Below are 23124 nucleotides of genomic sequence, written 5' to 3'. Positions count from 1 at the left end.
TATGACAGTTATACCGTCATATTGAGTAAAAAAAACTAACTTGTGTCTTTGCAAACCTTACCAAAGATCATTGTTTTGGTAAAACTAACAAAGATAATTTTTTCCAGGTTTATTAGCCATTTTGCATGTGTCGTTAATGACTTATGTTTAAATAACTGTCAGATTGAATGTGACAGTATACTGTCACATTCAACAAATATTTGCAAACCCTACAAAAACAACGGTTTCTAGTAAAACTCACATGGATACAATATTACATGCATTTTTAGACATAATACATGTTTCGTTTTGGAGTTATGTTTATACAACTTTCAAATTTAGTACTGTCTTATTGAGCAAAAATAAAGTAACATGTGTCAATACAAACCATACTAAATATTATTTTTCCCAGTAAAACTCACAAAGATACATTTCTCCATATATTATTAGCCATTTTGCATGTGTGGTTTATGAGTTATGTTTAAATAACTGTCATATCAAATGTGGCAGTTATACTGTCATTATGAGTAAAATCGAATTTTTGTATTTGTGAACCTTACCAAAATACATGATTCTGGTAAAACTCACATTTAAACAATTTTACAGGCATTTTAATACATAATGCATGTTTGGTTTTAGGGTTATGTTTATACAACTTTCAAAATTTGTATGACAGTTATAAAATCCTATTGAGTAAAAAAAGAATAACTTGTGTCATGACAAACCTTACAAAATATTATTTTTTTTCCAGGAAAACTCACAAAGATACATTTCTCCAGGCATTATTGGCCATTTTGCATGTGTGGTTTAGGAGTTACAGTATATTTAAATAACTGTCAGATTGAATGTGACAGTATACTGTCATAGTGAGTAAAACCTAGATTTTGTATTTGTAAACCTTACCAAAATACCTGATTCTGGTAAAACTCACATAGATACAATATTACAGGCATTTTTAGACATAATGCATGTTCGGTTTTGGAGTTATGTTTATATAACTTTCAAATTTATTATGACAGTTTTGCAATCATATTAAGTAAAAAAAAACGAACTTGTGTCTTTATTAACCTTAAAAAATTATTTTCTTTCCAGTAAAACTCACAACGATAAATTTCTCCAGGCATTATTAGCCATTAATCATGTTTGGTTTAGTGGTTATGTTTAAATAACTGTCATATTGAGTGCGGCATTTATACTGTCATTATGAGTAAAACCTATTTTTTGTATTTTTTAAATTACCAAAATAACTGATTCTGATAAAACTCACATAGATACAATATTACAGGATTTTTTTTTTTAGACATAAAGCATGTTTCCATCATATTAAGTAAAAAAAACGAACTTGTGTCTATACAAATCTTACAAAATATATTTTTTCCAGTAAAACTCACACAAATACATTTCTCCAGTTATTATTAGCCATTTTGCATCTGTGGTTTATAATTTATGTTTAAATAACTGTCAGATTGAATGTGAAAGTATACTGTCATAGTGAGTAAAACCAAAATTTTGTATTTGCAAACCTTACAAAAACAACTGATTCTACTAAAACTCACATGGATACCATATTGCAGGCATTTTTAGACATAATACATGTTTGGTTTTGGAGTTATATTTATATAACTTTTACAATTAGTATGACAGTTATACTGTCAAATGGTGTAAAAAAAACTAACTTGTGTTTTTACAAACCTTACAAAATAATTTGTTTCCAGTAAAACTCACAAAGGTACATTTTTCCAGGCATTATTAGCCATTTAGCATTTGTGGTTTAGGAGTTATGTTTAAATAACTGTCAGATTGAATGTGACAGTATACTGTCACAGTGAGTAAAACCAATATTTTGTATTTGCAAACCTTACAAAAACAACTGATTCTAGTAAAACTCACATGGATACTACATTACAAGCATTTTTAGACATAATGCATGTTTGGTTTTGGAGTTATGTTTGTATAACTTTTACATTTAGTATGACAGTAATACTGTCATATTGAGTAAAAAAACAACTAATTATGTCTTTACAAACCTTACATAATATTTTTTTTCCAGTAAAACTCACAAAGATACATTTCTCCAGTCATTATTAACCATTTTGCATGTGTGGTTTAGGAGTTATGTTTACATAACTGTCATATTGAATGTGGCAGTTATTCTGGCCTTATGACAAAAACCTATTTTTTGTATTTATAAACCTTACCAAAATACCTGATTCTGATAAAACTCACATATATTCAATATTACAGGCATTTTTAGACTGATTGAATGTTTGGTTTTCGAGTTTTGTTTTGGAGTTATGTTTATATAACTTTCATATTTAGAATGACAGATACCGTCATATTGAGTAAAAAAACTAACTTGTATATTTGCAAACCTTACAAAAGATCGTTATTCTAGTAAAACAAACAAAGCTACATTTCTCTAGGTTTATTAGCCATTTTGCATGTGTCGTTTATGAGTTATGTTTATATAACTGTCAGATTGAATGTGACAGTATATTGTCATTGTGAGTAAAGCCAATATTTAGAATTTGCAAACCTTACAAAAACGACTGTTTCCAGTAAAAGTCACATGGATACAATATTACAGGCATTTTTAGACATATTGCATGTTTGGTTTTGGAGTTATGTTTATACAACTTTCAAATTTAGTATGACAGTTATACTGTCATATTGAGTAAAAAAAAGTAACTTGTGTCTTACAAACCTTATAAAATATTTTTTTCCCATTAAAACTCACAAAGATACATTTCTCCAGGCATTATTATCCATTTTGCATGTGTGGTATAGGAAATGTGTTTAAATAACTGTCATATCAAATGTTGCAGTTATACTGTCATTATTAGTAAAACCCAGGTTTTGTATTTGTAAACCTTACCAAAATACCTGATTATGGTAAAACTCACACAGATTCAATATTACAGACATTTTTAAATGGATTGCAAGTTTGGTTTTGGAGTTATGTTTATTTAACTTTCATATTTAGTATGACAGTTATATTGTCATATTGAGTAAAGAAAAACTAACTTGTGTCTTTACAAACCTTAAAAACTATTTTTTTTCCAGTAAAACTTACAAAGATACATTTCTCCAGGCATTATTAGTCATTTTGCATGTGTGATTTAGGAGTTATGTTTAAATAACTGTCAGATTGAATTTGACAGTATACTGTCATTGTGAGTAAAACCTAATTTTAGTATTTGTAAACTTTAACAAAATACCTGATTCTAGTAAAACTCACATAGATTCAATATTACAGGCATTTTTAGACGGATTGCATGTTTGGTATTGGAGTTATGTTTATATAACTTTTACATTTATGAAGACAGTTATACAAACACATTGAATAAAAAAACCTAACTTGTGTCTTTACAAACCTTACAAATATTTTTTTTTTCTAGTAAAACTCACAAAGATACATTTCTCCAGGCATTATTAGTCATTTATCAGGTTTGGTTTAGGAGTCATGTTTAAATAACTGTCATATCAAATGTTGCAGTTATACTGTCATTATGAGTAAAACCCAAGTTTTGTATTTGTAAAACTTACCAAAATACCTGATTCTGGTAAAACTCACATATATTCAATATAAGTTTAAGACGGATTGCAAGTTTATTTAGGAGTTTGGTTTTGGAATTATGTTTATATAACTTTCATATTTAGTATGACAGTTATACCATTATATTGAGTAAAAAAAAATAACTTTTGTCTTTACAAACCTTACAAAATATTTTTTTTTAGTAAAACACAAAGATTCATTTCTCCAGGCATTATTAGCCATTTAGCATATTTGGTTTAGGAGTTATGTTTAAATAACTGTATTTTGAATATGGCAGTATACTGTCATAGTAGTTTTTTACTCAATATGCCAGTAATCTTCTTAAAATCCTGAGATAATGCGAAAAAAGCAATAAAAATGTTTTTCAACATAATTCCTACACCAAACATGCAACATGTCTTATAATGCCTGAAGACATGTATCTTTGTTAGTTTTACTAGAAAATGTATCTTTTGTAAGTTTTGCAACGACGCAAGTTAGTTTTTTTAATTCAATATGATAACTGTCAAACTAAATGTAAAAGTTATATAAACATAACTCCAAAAATGAACATGCCAATATGTCTAAAAATGCCTAAAATATTGTATCTAGTTGAGTTTCACCAGATTCAGGTAATTTGGTAAGGTTTACAAATACAAAATTTGGGTTTTTCTCATAATGACAGTATAACTGCTACATTCAAATTGACAGTTATTTAAACATAACTTCCTAACCACACATGCAAATAAATGGGTTATAATTGTATAGCGCTATTCTACCTTCAAGGTACTCAAAGCGCTTTGACAGTATTTCCACATTCATCCATTCACACACACACTCACACACTGATGGCAGGAGCTGCCATGCAAGGTGCTAACCAGCAGCCATCAGTAGCAATGGTTGACGTGTCTTGCCCAAGGACACAACGGACATGACAACGATGGTAGAGGATGGGGATTGAACCCCAGTAACCATCAACCCTCCGATTGCTGGCACGGCCACTCTACCAACTTCGCCACAGCTAATAAAGCCTAAACAATGCATCTTTGTGAGTTTTACTCGAAACATATGCTATTTTAAGGCTTGCAAACACAAAAAGTAGTTTTTTACACAATATGACAGTAATGTTCTTACAATCCTGAGATAATGCGAAAAAAGTAATAAAAATGTTTTTCAACATAATTCCTACAACAAACATGCAAAATGTCTAATAATGCCTGGAGACATGTAACTTTGTTAGTTTTACAAAAAAAACATATTTTGTAAGGTTTGTAACGATGCAAGATAGTTTTTATTTATTTAAATATGACAGTATAACTGTCATACCAAAAATGGAAGTTATATAAATAGAACTCCAAAACTGAACATGCATTATGTCTAAAAATGCCTAAAATATTGTATCTATGTGAGTTTTACAAGAATCCGTTAATTTGTTAAGGTTTGCAATTACAAAAATTAGGTTTTTTTTATATGACAGATAACTGCTACATTGAATTTGACAGTTATTTAAACTTATATTCCTACAAACACATGCAAATAGGCTAATAAAGCCTAAAACAATGCATCTTTGTTAGTTTTAGTCAAAACATATGCTATTTTAAGGCTTGAAAACACAAAAAGTAGTTTTTTACTCATTATGACGGTAATGTTCTTAAAATCCTGAGATAATGCGAAATAAGCAATAAAAATGTTTTTCAACATAATTCCTACACCAAACATGCAACATGTCTAATAATGCCTGAAGACATGTATCTTTGTTAGTTTCACTAGAAAACTTATATTTTGTAAGTTTTGCAATGACGCAAAATAGTTTTTTTAAATTGAAAATTAACTGTTATACCAAATATGAAAATTATAAAACTGAACAAAACTGAACATGCATTATGTCGAAAAATGCCTGTAATATTGTTTCTATGTGAGTTTTACCAGAATCAAGTAATTTGGTAAGGTTTACAAATACAAAAATTGTTTTTTTTTTTAAATTTACAGTACTGGTATAACTGCTACTTTCAATTTGACGGTTATTTAAACATAACTTCCTAAAACCACATGCAAATAGGCTAATAAAGCCTAAAACAATGCATCCTTGTGAATTGTACTCGAAACATAAGCTTTTTTAAGGCTTACAAACTCTAAAATTAGTTTTTTACACAATATGACAGTAATGTTCTTAAAATCCTGAGATAATGCGAAAAAAGCAATAAAAATGTTTTTCAACATAATTCCTACAACAAACATGCAAAATGTCTAATAATGCCTGGAGACATGTAACTTTGTTAGTTTTACAAAAAAAACATATTTTGTAAGGTTTGTAACGATGCAAAATAGTTTTTTTTATTTAAATATGACAGTATATCTGTCATACCAAATATGAAAGTTATATAATGAGAACTCCAAAACTGAACATGCATTATGTCTAAAAATGCCTAAAATATAGTATATATGTGAGTTTGACCAGAATCAGGTAATTTGGTAAGGTTTACAAATACTAAAATTGGGTTTTTCTCATAATGACAGTACAGTACTGCTACATTCAATTTGACAGTTATTTAAACATAACTTCCAAAAAACACATGCAAATAGACTAATAAGCCTAAAACAATGCATACTTGTGAATTTTAATCGAAACATATGCTTTTTTAAGGCTTGCAAACACTAAAAGTAGTTTTTTAGTCAATATGACAGTAATGTTCTTAAAATCCTGAGATAATGCCAAAAAAGCAATAAAAATGTTTTTCAACATAATTCCTACAACAAACATGCAAAATGTCTAATAATGCCTGGAGCCATGTAACTTTAATAGTTTTACAAAAAAACACATATTTTGTAAGGTTTGCAACGATGCAAGATAGTTTTTTTTACTTAAATATGACAGTATAACTGTCATACCAAATATAGACGTTATATGAATGTAATTTCAAAACTGAACATGCATTATGTCTAAAAATGCCTAAAATATTGTATCTATGTGAGTTTAACGAGAATAAAGTAATTTGGTAAGGTTTACAATTACAAAAATTGAGTTTTTCTCATAATGACAGTGTAACTGCTACATTCATTTGTACAGTTATTTAAACATAACTTCGTAAAAACACATGCAAGTAGGCTTATAAAGCCTAAAACAATGCATCCTGGTGAATTTTACTCGAAACATAGGGCTTGCAAACACAAAAAGTAGTTTTTTTCTCCTTATGACAGTAATGTTCTTAAAATCCTGAGATATTGCGAAATAAGCAATAAAAATGTTTTTCAACCTAATTCCTACACCGAACATGCAACATGTCTAATTATGCCTGAAGACATGTATCTTTGTTAGTTTTACTAGAAAAAATATATTTTGTAAGTTTTGCAAAGAGGTAAGTTAGTTTTTTTAATTTAATATGACAGTATAACTGTCATACCAAATATGAAAGTTATATAAAGAAACTCCAAAACTGAACATGTATTATGTCTAAAAATGCCTAAAATATTGTATCTATTTGAGTTTTACATGAATCCGGTAATTTGGTAAGGTTTACAATTACAAAAATTGAGTTTAGTCATAATGACAGATAACAGCTACATTGAATTTGACAGTTATTTAAACATAACTTCCTAAAAACACATGCAAATAGGCTAATAAAGCCTAAAACAATGCATCTTTGTGAGTTTTAGTCGAAACATATGCTATTTTAAGGCTTGCAAAAAAAAGAAGTAGTTTTTTTACTCATTATGACGGTAATGTTCTTAAAATCCTGAGATAACGCGAAATAAGCAATAAAAATGTTTTTCAACAAAATTCCTACACCAAACATGCAACATGTCTAATAATGCCTGAAGACATGTATCTTTGTTGGTTTCACTAGAAAACTTATCTTTTGTAAGTTTTACAATGACGCAAGTTAGTTTTTTTTTTATTTAAAATTAACTGTTATACCAAATATGAAAATTATAAAACTGAACAAAACTGAACATGCATTATGTCGAAAAATGCCTGTAATATTGTTTCTATGTGAGTTTTACCAGAATCAAGTAATTTGGTAAGGTTTACAAATACAAAAATTGTTGTTTTTTTTAAATTTACAGTACTGGTATAACTGCTACTTTCAATTTGACAGTTATTTAAACATAACTTCCTAAAACCACATGCAAATAGGCTAATAAAGCCTAAAACAATGCGTCCTTGTGAATTGTACTCGAAACATAAGCTTTTTTAAGGCTTACAAACTCTAAAATTAGTTTTTTACACAATGTGACAGTAATGTTCTTAAAATCCTGAGATAATGCGAAAAAAGCAATAAAAATGTTTTTCAACATAATTCCTACAACAAACATGCAAAATGTCTAATAATGCCTGGAGACATGTAACTTTGTTAGTTTTACAAAAAAAAACATATTTTGTAAGGTTTGTAACGATGCAAAATAGTTTTTTTTTAAAAATATGACAGTATATCTGTCATACCAAATATGAAAGTTATATAATGAGAACTCCAAAACCGAACATGCATTATGTCTAAAAATGCCTAAAATATAGTATATATATGAGTTTGACCAGAATCAGGTAATTTGGTAAGGTTTACAAATACTAAAATTGGGTTTTTCTCATAATGACAGTACAGTACTGCTACATTCAATTTGACAGTTATTTAAACATAACTTCCAAAAAACACATGCAAATAGACTAATAAGCCTAAAACAATGCATACTTGTGAATTTTAATCGAAACATATGCTTTTTTAAGGCTTGCAAACACTAAAAGTAGTTTTTTAGTCAATATGACAGTAATGTTCTTAAAATCCTGAGATAATGCGAAAAAAGCAATAAAAATGTTTTTCAACATAATTCCTACAACAAACATGCAAAATATCTAATAATGCCTGGAGACATGTAACTTTAATAGTTTTACAAAAAAACACATATTTTGTAAGGTTTGCAACGATGCAAGATAGTTTTTTTTACTTAAATATGACAGTATAACTGTCATACCAAATATAAACGTTATATGAATGTAACTCCAAAACTGAACATGCATTATGTCTAAAAATGCCTAAAATATTGTATATATGTGAGTTTGACCAGAATCAGGTAATTTGGTAAGGTTTACAAATACTAAAATTGGGTTTTTCTCATAATGACAGTACAGTACTGCTACATTCAATTTGACAGTTATTTAAACATAACTTCCAAAAAACACATGCAAATAGACTAATAAGCCTAAAACAATGCATACTTGTGAATTTTAATCGAAACATATGCTTTTTTAAGGCTTGCAAACACTAAAAGTAGTTTTTTAGTCAATATGACAGTAATGTTCTTAAAATCCTGAGATAATGCGAAAAAAGCAATAAAAATATTTTTCAACATAATTACTACAACAAACATGCAAAATGTCTAATAATGCCTGGAGCCATGTAACTTTAATAGTTTTACAAAAAAACACATATTTTGTAAGGTTTGCAACGATGCAAGATAGTTTTTTTTACTTAAATATGACAGTATAACTGTCATACCAAATATAAACGTTATATGAATGTAATTTCAAAACTGAACATGCATTATGTCTAAAAATGCCTAAAATATTGTATATATGTGAGTTTAACGAGAATAAAGTAATTTGGTAAGGTTTACAATTACAAAAATTGAGTTTTTCTCATAATGACAGTGTAACTGCTACATTCATTTTTACAGTTATTTAAACATAACTTCGTAAAAACACATGCAAGTAGGCTTATAAAGCCTAAAACAATGCATCCTGGTGAATTTTACTCGAAACATAAAAGTAGTTTTTTTCTCCTTATGACAGTAATGTTCTTAAAATCCTGAGATATTGCGAAATAAGCAATAAAAATGTTTTTCAACCTAATTCCTACACCGAACATGCAACATGTCTAATTATGCCTGAAGACATAACATTTTGTTAGTTTTACTAGAAAAATTATCTTTTGTAAGTTTTGCAAAGAGGCAAGTTAGTTTTTTTAATTTAATATGACAGTATAACTGTCATACCAAATATGAAAGTTATATAAAGAGAACTCCAAAACTGAACATGCATTATGTCTTAAAATGCCTAAAATATTGTATCTATTTGAGTTTTACACGAATCCGGTAATTTGGTAAGGTTTACAATTACAAAAATTGAGTTTAGTCATAATGACATAACTGCTACATTGAATTTGACAGTTATTTAAACATAACTTCCTAAAAACACATGCAAATAGGCTAATAAAGCCTAAAACAATGCATCTTTGTGAGTTTTAGTCGAAACATATGCTATTTTAAGGCTTGCAAAAAAAAAAAGTAGTTTTTTTACTCATTATGACGGTAATGTTCTTAAAATCCTGAGATAATGCGAAATAAGCAATAAAAATGTTTTTCAACATAATTCCTACACCAAACATGCAGCATGTCTAATAATGCTTGAAGACATGTATCTTTGTTAGTTTCACTAGAAAACTTATCTTTTGTAAGATTTGGAATGACGCATGTTAGTTTTTTTACTTCAATATGACAGTATAACTGTTATACCAAATATGAAAATTATATAAACATAACTCCAAAACTGAACATGCATTATGTCGAAAAATGCCTGTATATTGTATCTATGTGACTTTTACCAGAATCAAGTTATTTGGTAAGGGTTACAAATACAAAAATTGGGTTTTTCTCATATTGACAGTACAACTGCCACATTTAAAATGACAGTTATTTAAACATAACTCCTCAACAAAACATGCTGAATGGCTAGTTATGCCTGGAGAAAGGTATCTTTGTGAGTTTTACTGGGAAAACAAATATTTTGTAAGGTTTGTAAGGACAAAAGTTAGTTTTTTTTTACTCAATTGGACAGTATAACTGTCATACTAAATGTAAAAAATATATAAACCTAACTCCAAAACCAAACATGCATTATATCTAAAAATGCTTGTAACATTGTATCCATGTGAGTTTTAATAGAATCAGTTTTTTTTGTAAGGTTTGCAAATACTAAATATTGGTTTTACTCACTATGACAGTATATCTGCCACATTCAATCTGACAGTTATTTAAATATAACTCCCAAACCACATGTACAAAATGACTATTAATGCCTGGAGAAATGTACCTTTGTGAGTTTTACTGGAAAAAAAAAACATTTTGTAAGGTTTGTAAATACACAAGTTAGTTTTTTTTTTTTACTCCATATGACAGTATAACTGTCATACTAAGTGTAAAAGTTATATAAACATAACTCCAAAACCAAACATGCATTATGTCTTAAAATGCCTGTAATATTGTATCTATGTGAGTTTCACTACAATCAGGTATTTTGGTAAGTTTTACTAGAAAAAAATATTTTGGTAAGTTTTACTAGAAGAAAATATTTTGTTAGGTTTGTAAAGACAAAAGTTATTTTTTTTTATTCAATAGATGCTATAACTGTCATACTAAATATGAAAGTTATATAAACATAATTCCAAAACCAATCTCCTAAACCAAACTTGCAATCCATCTTAAACTGCCTGTTATATTATATCTATGTGAGTTTCACCAGAATAAGGTAATTTGGTAAGGTTTACAAATACAAAACCTGGGTTTTACTCATAATGACTGTATAACTGCAACATTTGATAACACAGTTATTTAAACATAACTCCTAAACCACACATGCAACATGGCTAATAATGCCTGGAGAAATGTATCTTTGTAAGATTTACTGGGGGGAAAAAAGTATTTTGTAAGGTTTGTAAAGACCCAAGTTACTTTTTTTTTCTCAATATGACAGTATAACTGTCATACTAAATTCGAAAGTTATATAAACATAACTCCAAAACCAAACATGCATTATGTCTAAAAATGCCTGTAATATTGTATCCATGTAAGTTTTACTAGAATCAAGTATTTAGGTAAGGTTTCTATTTACAAAAATTAGGTTTTGCTCATAATACCAGTATAACTGCAACATTCAATATGACAGTTATGTAAACATAACTCCTAAACCACACATGCAAAATGGTTAATAATGCCTGGAGAAATGTATCTTTGTTAGTTTTATTGGAAAAAAATATTTTGTAAGGTTTGTTAAGACACAAGTTAGGTTTTTTTATTCAATGTTTGTATAACTGTCATCATAAATGTAAAAGTTATATAAACATAACTCCAATACCAAACATGCAATCCGTCTAAAAATGCCTGTAATATTGAATCCATGTGAGTTTTACTAGAATCAGGTATTTTGTTAAAGTTTACAAATACAAAAATTAGGTTTTACTCACTATGACAGTATACTGTCACATTCAATCTGACAGTTATTTAAACATAACTCCTAAACCACACATGCAAAATGACTAATAATACCTGGAGAAATGTATGTAAGTTTTACTGGAAAAAAAATAGTTTGTAAGGTTTGTAAAGACACAAGTTAGGTTTTTTTATTCAATAAGTTTGTATAACTGTCATCATAAATGTAAAAGTTATATAAACATAACTCCAATACCAAACATGCAATCCGTCTAAAAATATGCCTGTAATATTGAATCTATGTGAGTTTTACTAGAATCAGGTATTTTGTTAAAGTTTACAAATACAAAAATTAGGTTTTACTCACTATGACAGTATACTGTCACATTCAATCTGACAGTTATTTAAACATAACTCCTAAACCACACATGCAAACTGACTAATAATACCTGGAGAAATGTATCTTTGTAAGTTTTACTGGGAAAAAAATAGTTTGTAAGGTTTGTAAAGACAAGTTAGTTTTTCTTTACTCAATATGACAATATAACTGTCATACTAAATATGAAAGTTAAATAAACATAACTCCAAAACCAAACTTGCAATCCATTTAAAAATGCCTGTAATATTGAATCTATGTGAGTTTTACCATAATCAGGTATTTTGGTAAGGTTTACAAATACAAAACCTGGGTTTTACTCATAATGACAGTATAACTGCAACATTTGATATGACAGTTTTTTAAACATAACTCCTTTACCACACATGCAAAATGGCTAATAATGCCTGGAGAAATGTATCTTTGTGAGTTTTACTGGGAAAAATATAACTGTCTTACTAAATTTGAAAGTTATATAAACATAACTCCAAAACCAAACATGGATTATGTCTAAAAATGCCTGTAATATTGTATCCATGTGAGTTTTACTAGAAACAGTTGTTTTTGTAAGGTTTGCAAATTCTAAATATTGGCTTTACTCACTATGACAGTATACTGTCACATTCAATCTGACAGTTATTTAAACATAACTCATAAACGACACATGCAAAATGGTTAATAAACCTGGAGAAATGTATCTTTGTTAGTTTTACTAGAATAATGATCTTTTGTAAGGTTTGCAAAGACACAAGTTAGTTTTTTTTTACTCAATATGACGGTATAACTGTCATACTAGATATAAAAGTTATATAAACATAACTCCATAACAAAACTCGAAATCCAAAATTCAATCCTTCTAAAAATGCCTGTAATATTGAATATATCTGAGTTTCATCAGAATCAGGAATTTTGGTAAGGTTTACAAATACAAAACCTGGGTTTTACTCATAATGACTGTATAACTGCAACATTTGATAACACAGTTATTTAAACATAACTCCTAAACCACACATGCAAAATGGCTAATAATGCCTGGAGAAATGTATCTTTGTAAGATTTACTGGGGGAAAAAAAGTATTTTGTAAGGTTTGTAAAGACACAAGTTACTTTTTTTTTCTCAATATGACAGTATAACTGTCATACTAAATTCGAAAGTTATATAAACATAACTCCAAAACCAAACATGCATTATGTCTAAAAATGCCTGTAATATTGTATCCATGTGAGTTTTACTAGAATCAAGTATTTAGGTAAGGTTTCTATATACAAAAATTAGGTTTTGCTCATAATGCCAGTATAACTGCAACAATCAATATGACAGTTATGTAAACATAACTCCTAAACCACACATGCAAAATGGTTAATAATGCCTGGAGAAATGTATCTTTGTGAGTTTTATTGGAAAAAAATATTTTGTAAGGTTCATCATAAATGTAAAAGTTATATAAACATAACTCCAATACCAAACATGCAATCCGTCTAAAAATGCCTGTAATATTGAATCTATGTGAGTTTTACTAGAATCAGGTATTTTGTTAAAGTTTACAAATACAAAAATTAGGTTTTACTCACTATGACAGTATACTGTCACATTCAATCTGACAGTTATTTAAACATAACTCCTAAACCACACATGCAAAATGACTAATAATACCTGGAGAAATGTATGTAAGTTTTACTGGAAAAAAAATAGTTTGTAAGGTTTGTAAAGACACAAGTTAGGTTTTTTTATTCAATATGTTTTTATAACTGTCATCATAAATGTAAAAGTTATATAAACATAACTCCAATACCAAACATGCAATCCGTCTAAAAATGCCTGTAATATTGAATCTATGTCAGTTTTACTAGAATCAGGTATTTTGTTAAAGTTTACAAATACAAAAATTAGGTTTTACTCACTATGACAGTATATTGTCACATTCAATCTGACAGTTATTTAAACATAACTCCTAAACCACACATGCAAAATGACTAATAATACCTGGAGAAATGTATGCAAGTTTTACTGGAAAAAAAAATAGTTTGTAAGGTTTGTAAAGACACAAGTTAGGTTTTTTTATTCAATATGTTTGTATAACTGTCATCATAAATGTAAAAGTTATATAAACATAACTCCAATACCAAACATGCAATCCGTCTAAAAATGCCTGTAATATTGAATCTATGTGAGTTTTACTAGAATCAGGTATTTTGTTAAAGTTTACAAATACAAAAATTAGGTTTTACTCACTATGACAGTATACTGTCACATTCAATCTGACAGTTATTTAAAGTATACTGTCACGTTCAATCTGACAGTTATTTAAACATAACTACTAAACCAAACATATTTTATGTCTAAAAATTCCTGTAATATTGTATCTATATGAGTTTTACCAGAATCAGGTATTTTGGTAAGGTTTACAAATACAAAAAATAGGTTTTACTCATAATGACAATATAACTGCCACACTCAACATGACAGTTATTTAAACATAATTCCTAAACCAAACATGATACATGGCTAATAATGCCTGGAGAAATGTATCTTTGTGATTTTTACTAGAAAAAAAATAGTTTGTAAGGTTTGTAAAGACAAAAGTTAGTTTTTTTTTACTCAATATGATGGTATAACTGTCATACTAAATATGAAAGTTATATAAACATAATTCCAAAACCAAACTCCTAAACCAAACTTGCAATCTGTCTAAAACTGCCTGTAATATTGAATCTATGTGAGTTTTACCAGAATCAGGTATTTTGGTAAGGTTTACAAATACAAAACTTGAATTTTACTCATAATGACAGTATACTGCAACATTTGATATGACAGTTATTTAAACATAACTCCTACACCAAACATGATAAATGGCTAATAATGCCTGGAGAAATGTATCTTGTGAGTTTTAATGGAAAAAAATAATTTGTAAGGTTTATAAAGACACAAGTTAGTTTTTTTTATTTAATATGATGGTATAACTGTCATACTAAATATGAAAGTTATATAAAAATAACTCCAAAACCAAAATGCATTATGTCTAAAAATGCCTGTAATATTAAATCTATGTGAGTTTGACCAGAATCAGGTATTTTGGTAAGGTTGACAAATACAAAAATTAGGTGTTATTCCTAACTGCCACATTCAATATGACAATAATTTAAACCTAACTCCAAAACCAAACATGCATTATGTCTAAAAATGCCTATAATTTTGTATCCATGTAAGTTTTACTAGAATCAGTTGTCTTTGTAAGGTTTACAAATACAAAATATTAGTTTTACTCATAATGACAGTATACTGTCACAATCAATCTGACAAACTGGCTGAATAACTGTCATACTAAATATGAAAGTTAAATAAACATAACTCCAAAACTAAACTTGCAATCCGTCTAAAAATGCCTGTAATATTAAATCTATGTGAGTTTAACCAGATTCAGATATTTTGGTAAGGTTTACAAATACAACACTTTGGTTTTACTCATCATGACAGTATAACTGCAACATTTGATATGACAGTTATTTTAACATAACTCTTATACCACACATGCAAAATGGCTAATATCCATCCATCCATCCATTTTCTACCGCTTATTCCCTTTGGGGTCGCAGGGGGCGCTGGAGCCTATCTCAGCTACAATAATGCCCGAAAAATGTATCTTTGTAAGTTTTACTAGAAAAAAATATTTTGTAAGGTTTGTAAAGACAAACGTTATTTTTTTTTACTCAATATGATGCTATAACTGTCATACTGAATATGAAAGTTATATAAACATAATTCCAAAACCAAACTCCTAAACCAAACTTGCAATCTGTCTTAAACTGCCTGTAATATTGAATATTCGTGAGTTTTACCAGAATACGGTATTTTGGTAAGGTTTACAAATACAAAACCTGGGTTTTACTCATAATGACAGTATAACTGCAACATTACATATAACAGTTATTTAAACATAACTCCTAAACCACACATGCAAAATAGCTAATAATGTATACTGTCACAATCAATCTGACAAACTGGCTAATAATGCCTGGAGGAATGTATCTTTGTGAATTTTACTGGAACAAATATTTTTGTAGGTTTGTAAAGACACAAGTTAGTTTTTTTTTTTACTCAATTTAACAGTATAGCTGTCATACTATAAATGAAAGTTATATAAACATAACTCAAAAAACCAAACTTGCAATCCGTCTAAAAATGTCTGTAATATTGAATCTCTGTGAGTTATATCAAAAACAGGTATTTCGGCAAGGTTTACAAATACAAAAATTAAGTTTTACTCATAGTGGCAGTTATACTGTCACTATGAGTGAAACCTAATTCTCAATATGACAGTTATTTAAACATAACTCCTAAAACACAAATGCAAAATGACTAATACTGTCTAGAGAAATGTATATTTTTAAGTTTTACTGGAAAACAATATTTTGTAAGGTTTGTAAAGATACAAATTAGTTTTTTTTACTCAATATGATGGTATAACTGTCATACTAAATATGAAAGTTATATAAACATAACGCCAAAACCAAACATACTTTATGTCTAAAAAAATACTGTAATATTGTATCTATGTGGGTTTTACCAGAATCAGGTATTTTGGTAAGGTTTACAAATACAAAAATAGGTTTTAATCATAATGACAGTATAACTGCCACCCTCAATATGACAGTTATTTAAACATAACACCTAAACCAAACATGATAAATGGCTAAAAATGCCTGGGGAAATTTATCTTTGTGAATTTAACTGGAAAAAAAATATTTTGTAAGGTTTGTAAAGACACAAGTTAGGTTTTTTTTTACTCATAATGACAGTATAACTGCCACCCTCAATATGAAAGTTATATAAACATAACACCAAAACCAAACTTGCATTATGTCTAAAAATGCCTGTAATATTAAATCTATGTGAGTTTGACCAGAATCAGGTATTTTGGTAAGGTTTTCAAATACAAAAAGTAGGTTTTACTCATAATGACAGTATAACTGACACATTCAAAATTACAGTTATTTAAACATGACTCCGAAACTAAACATGCTAAATGGCTAATACTGCCTGGAGAAAGGTATATTTGTGAGTTTAACTGGGAAAAAAAAATATTTTGTAAGGTTTGTAAAGACATGTTATTTTTTTTTACTCAATTAGACAGTATAACTGTCATACTAATTGTACAAGTTATATAAACATAACTCCAAAACCAAACATGCATTATGTCAAAAAATGCCAGTAATATTGTATCCATGTGAGTTTCACTAGAATCAGTTGTTTTTGTAAGGTTTGCAAATACAAAATATTGGTTTTACTCACTATGACAGTATACTGTCACATTCAATCTGACAGTTATTTAAAGATAACTCCTAAACCACACATGCAAAATGGCTAATAATAACTGGAGAAATGTATCTTTGTAAGTTTTACTGGAAAAAAAAATATTTTGTAGGGTTTGTAAAGACACAAGTTAGGTTTTTTTATTCAATATGTTTGTATAACTGTCATAATAAATGTAAAAGTTATATAAACAGAACTCCAAAATCAAACATGCAATCCGTCTAAAAATGCCTGTATTTTGAAGCTATATGAGTTTTACTAGAATCAGGTATTTTCTTAAGGTTTACAAATACAAAAATTAGATTTTACTCACTATGACAGTATGTGATGTGAAGAAGTCAGTGCCTCACCAGCCATCAACTTCACCGCACGTCACTGCCAAAACCAAACACGCAATTCGTAAAAGAAATGGCTGTAATATTGAATATAAGTGAGTTTTACTAGAATCAGGTATTTTGGTAAGGTTTACAAATACAAAAATTAGGTTTTACTCATAATGACAGTATAACTGCCGAACTCAATATGACGGTTATGTAAACATAACTCCTAAACCACACATGCAAAATGGCTAATAATGCCTGGAGAAATGTATCTTTGTGAGTTTTACTGGAAGAAAATATTTTGTAAGGTTTGTAAAGACACAAATTTGTTTTTGTTTTTTTACTTAATATGACAGTATAACTGTCATACTAAATATGAAATTTATACAAACAAAACTCCAAAACCAAAATATTGGTTTTACTCACTATGACAGTATACTGTCACATTCAATCTGACAGTTATTTAAACATAACTCTTAAACCACACATGCTAAATGGCTAATAGTGCCTGGAGAAAGGTATCTTTGTGAGTTTAACTGGAAAAAAAAATATTTTGTAAGGTTTGTAAAGACATAAGTTATTTTTTTTTTACTCAATTAGACAGTATAACTGTCATACTAATTGGACAAGTTATATAAACATAACTCCAAAACCAAACATGCATTATGTCAAAAAATGCCAGTAATATTGTATCCATGTGAGTTTCACTAGAATCAGTTGTTTTTGTAAGGTTTGCAAATACAAAATATTGGTTTTACTCACTATGACAGTATACTGTCACATTCAATCTGACAGTTATTTAAAGATAACTCCTAAACCACACATGCAAAATGGCTAATAATAACTGGAGAAATGTATCTTTGTAAGTTTTACTGGAAAAAAAAATATTTTGTAAGGTTTGTAAAGACACAAGTTAGGTTTTTTTATTCAATATGTTTGTATAACTGTCATAATAAATGTAAAAGTTATATAAACAGAACTCCAAAATCAAACATGCAATCCGTCTAAAAATGCCTGTATTTTGAATCTATGTGAGTTTTACTAGAATCAGGTATTTTCTTAAGTTTTACAAATACAAAAATTAGATTTTACTCACTATGACAGTATGTGATGTGAAGAAGTCAGTGCCTCACCAGCCATCAACTTCACCGCACGTCACTGCCAAAACCAAACACGCAATTGGTAAAAAAAAAAAAATGGCTGTAATATTGAATATATGTGAGTTTTACTAGATTCAGGTATTTTGGTAAGGTTTACAAATACAAAAATTAGGTTTTACTCATAATGACAGTATAACTGCCGAACTCAATATGACGGTTATGTAAACATAACTCCTAAACCACACATGCAAAATGGCTAATAATGCCTGGAGAAATGTATCTTTGTGAGTTTTACTGGAAGAAAATATTTTGTAAGGTTTGTAAAGACACAAATTTGTTTTTGTTTTTTTACTTAATATGACAGTATAACTGTCATACTAAATATGAAATTTATACAAACAAAACTCCAAAACCAAAATATTGGTTTTACTCACTATGACAGTATACTGTCACATTCAATCTGACAGTTATTTAAACATAACTCTTAAACCACACATGCTAAATGGCTAATAGTGCCTGGAGAAAGGTATCTTTGTGAGTTTAACTGGAAAAAAAAATTTTTTGTAAGGTTTGTAAAGACATAAGTTATTTTTTTTTTACTCAATTAGACAGTATAACTGTCATACTAATTGGACAAGTTATATAAACATAACTCCAAAACCAAACATGCATTATGTCAAAAAATGCCAGTAATATTGTATCCATGTGAGTTTCACTAGAATCAGTTGTTTTTGTAAGGTTTGCAAATACAAAATATTGGTTTTACTCACTATGACAGTATACTGTCACATTCAATCTGACAGTTATTTAAAGATAACTCCTAAACCACACATGCAAAATGGCTAATAATAACTGGAGAAATGTATCTTTGTAAGTTTTACTGGAAAAAAAAACATTTTGTAGGGTTTGTAAAGACACAAGTTAGGTTTTTTTATTCAATATGTTTGTATAACTGTCATAATAAATGTAAAAGTTATATAAACAGAACTCCAAAATCAAACATGCAATCCGTCTAAAAATGCCTGTATTTTGAATCTATATGAGTTTTACTAGAATCAGGTATTTTCTTAAGGTTTACAAATGCAAAAATTAGATTTTACTCACTATGACAGTATGTGATGTGAAGAAGTCAGTGCCTCACCAGCCATCAACTTCACCGCACGTCACTGCCAAAACCAAACACGCAATTCGTAAAAGAAATGGCTGTAATATTGAATATAAGTGAGTTTTACTAGAATCAGGTATTTTGGTAAGGTTTACAAATACAAAAATTAGGTTTTACTCATAATGACAGTATAACTGCCGAACTCAATATGACGGTTATGTAAACATAACTCCTAAACCACACATGCAAAATGGCTAATAATGCCTGGAGAAATGTATCTTTGTGAGTTTTACTGGAAGAAAATATTTTGTAAGGTTTGTAAAGACACAAATTTGTTTTTGTTTTTTTACTTAATATGACAGTATAACTGTCATACTAAATATGAAATTTATACAAACAAAACTCCAAAACCAAAATATTGGTTTTACTCACTATGACAGTATACTGTCACATTCAATCTGACAGTTATTTAAACATAACTCTTAAACCACACATGCTAAATGGCTAATAGTGCCTGGATAAAGGTATCTTTGTGAGTTTAACTGGAAAAAAAAATATTTTGTAAGGTTTGTAAAGACATAAGTTATTTTTTTTTTACTCAATTAGACAGTACAACTGTCATACTAATTGGACAAGTTATATAAACATAACTCCAAAACCAAACATGCATTATGTCAAAAAATGCCAGTAATATTGTATCCATGTGAGTTTCACTAGAATCAGTTGTTTTTGTAAGGTTTGCAAATACAAAATATTGGTTTTACTCACTATGACAGTATACTGTCACATTCAATCTGACAGTTATTTAAAGATAACTCCTAAACCACACATGCAAAATGGCTAATAATAACTGGAGAAATGTATCTTTGTAAGTTTTACTGGAAAAAAAAATATTTTGTAAGGTTTGTAAAGACACAAGTTAGGTTTTTTTATTCAATATGTTTGTATAACTGTCATAATAAATGTAAAAGTTATATAAACAGAACTCCAAAATCAAACATGCAATCCGTCTAAAAATGCCTGTATTTTGAATCTATGTGAGTTTTACTAGAATCAGGTATTTTCTTAAGTTTTACAAATACAAAAATTAGATTTTACTCACTATGACAGTATGTGATGTGAAGAAGTCAGTGCCTCACCAGCCATCAACTTCACCGCACGTCACTGCCAAAACCAAACACGCAATTGGTAAAAAAAAAAAAATGGCTGTAATATTGAATATATGTGAGTTTTACTAGATTCAGGTATTTTGGTAAGGTTTACAAATACAAAAATTAGGTTTTACTCATAATGACAGTATAACTGCCGAACTCAATATGACGGTTATGTAAACATAACTCCTAAACCACACATGCAAAATGGCTAATAATGCCTGGAGAAATGTATCTTTGTGAGTTTTACTGGAAAAAAATATTTTGTAAGGTTTGTAAAGACACAAATTTGTTTGTTTTTTTTACTTAATATGACAGTATAACTGTCATACTAAATATGAAATTTATATAAACATAACTCCAAAACCAAAATATTGGTTTTACTCACTATGACAGTATACTGTCACATTCAATCTGACAGTTATTTAAACATAACTCCTAAACCACACATGCAAAATGGCTAATAATGCCTGGAGAAATGTATCTTTGTGAGTTTTACTGGAAGAAAAATATTTTGTAAGGTTTGTAAGGACACAAGTTAGTTTTATTTTACTTAATATGACAGCAGTATACTGTCATAGTGAGTAAAACCAATATTTTGGTTTTGAAAACCTTACAAAAACAACTGATTCTAATAAAACTCACATGGATACAATATTACAGGCATTTTTAGATATAATGCATGTTTGGTTTTGGAGTTATGTTTATATAACTTTTACATTTAGTATAACAGTTATACTGTCATATTGAGAAAAAAAAACTAACTTGTGTCTATACAAACCTTACACAATATTTTTTTTTCCAGGAAAACTCACAAAAATACATTTTTTCAGGCATTATTAGCCATTTAGCATGTTTGGTTTAGGAGTTTTCTTTAAATAACTGTCATTTTGAATGTGGCAGTTATACTGTCATTATGAGTAAAACCTATTTGTTGTATTTGTAAACCTTACCAAAATACCTGTTTCTAGTAAAACTCACATGGATTCAAAATTACAGGCATTTTTAGACATAAGGCATGTTTGGTTTTGGAGTTATGTTTATATAACTTTTATATTTAGTATGACAGTTATGAAATCAAATCAAATCAACTTTATTTATAAAGCACATTTAAAATTTACCACAGAGGTAGCCAAAGTGCTGTTATGCAATCATATTGAGTAAAACCAATATTTTGTATTTGCAAACCTTCCAAAAACAACTGATTCTAGTAAAACTCACATGGATACAATATTAAAGGCATTTTTAGACATAATGCATGTTTGGTGGAAGTCAATGTGGCAGTTATACTGTCTTTATGAGTAAAACCAAATTTTTGTATTTGTCAACCTTACCAAAATACCTGATTCTGGTGAAACTCACATAGATACAATATTGCAGGCACTTTTATACATAATGCATGTTTGGTTTTGGAGTTATGTTTATATAACTTTCATATTTAGTATGACAGTTATACCATCATATTAAATAAAAAAAACTAACTTGTGTCTTTATAAACCTTACAAATTATTTTTTTCCCAGTAAAACTCACAATGATACATTTCTCCAGGCATTATTAGCTATTTAACATGTTTGGTTTAGGAGTTATGTTTAAATAACTGTCATATCAAATGTTGCAGTTATACTGTCATTTTTTAAACCTTACCAAAATACCTGATTCTGATAAAACTCACATAGATTCAATATTACAGGCAGTTTAAGACAGATTGCAAGTTTGGTTTAGGAGTTTGGTTTTGGAATTATGTTTATATAACTTTCATATTTAGTATGACATCATATTGAGTAAAAAAACCTAACTTTTGTCTTTACAAACCTTACAAAAAAAAATTTCGAGTAAAAATCAAAAAGATACATTTCTCCAGGCATTATTAGCCATGTATCATGTTTGGTTTAGGAATTATGTTTAAATAACTGTCATGTTGAGTGTGGCAGTTATATATTGTCATTATGAGTAAAACCTATTTTTGTATTTGTAAACCTTACCAAAATACCTGATTCTGGTAAAACTCATATAGATACAATATCACAGGAATTTTTAGACATAAAACACG

Source organism: Nerophis lumbriciformis, linkage group LG24 (genome assembly GCF_033978685.3).
Source record: "Nerophis lumbriciformis linkage group LG24, RoL_Nlum_v2.1, whole genome shotgun sequence".
Classification (NCBI taxonomy): domain Eukaryota; kingdom Metazoa; phylum Chordata; class Actinopteri; order Syngnathiformes; family Syngnathidae; genus Nerophis; species Nerophis lumbriciformis.
This window is presented reverse-complemented; position numbering follows the sequence as displayed.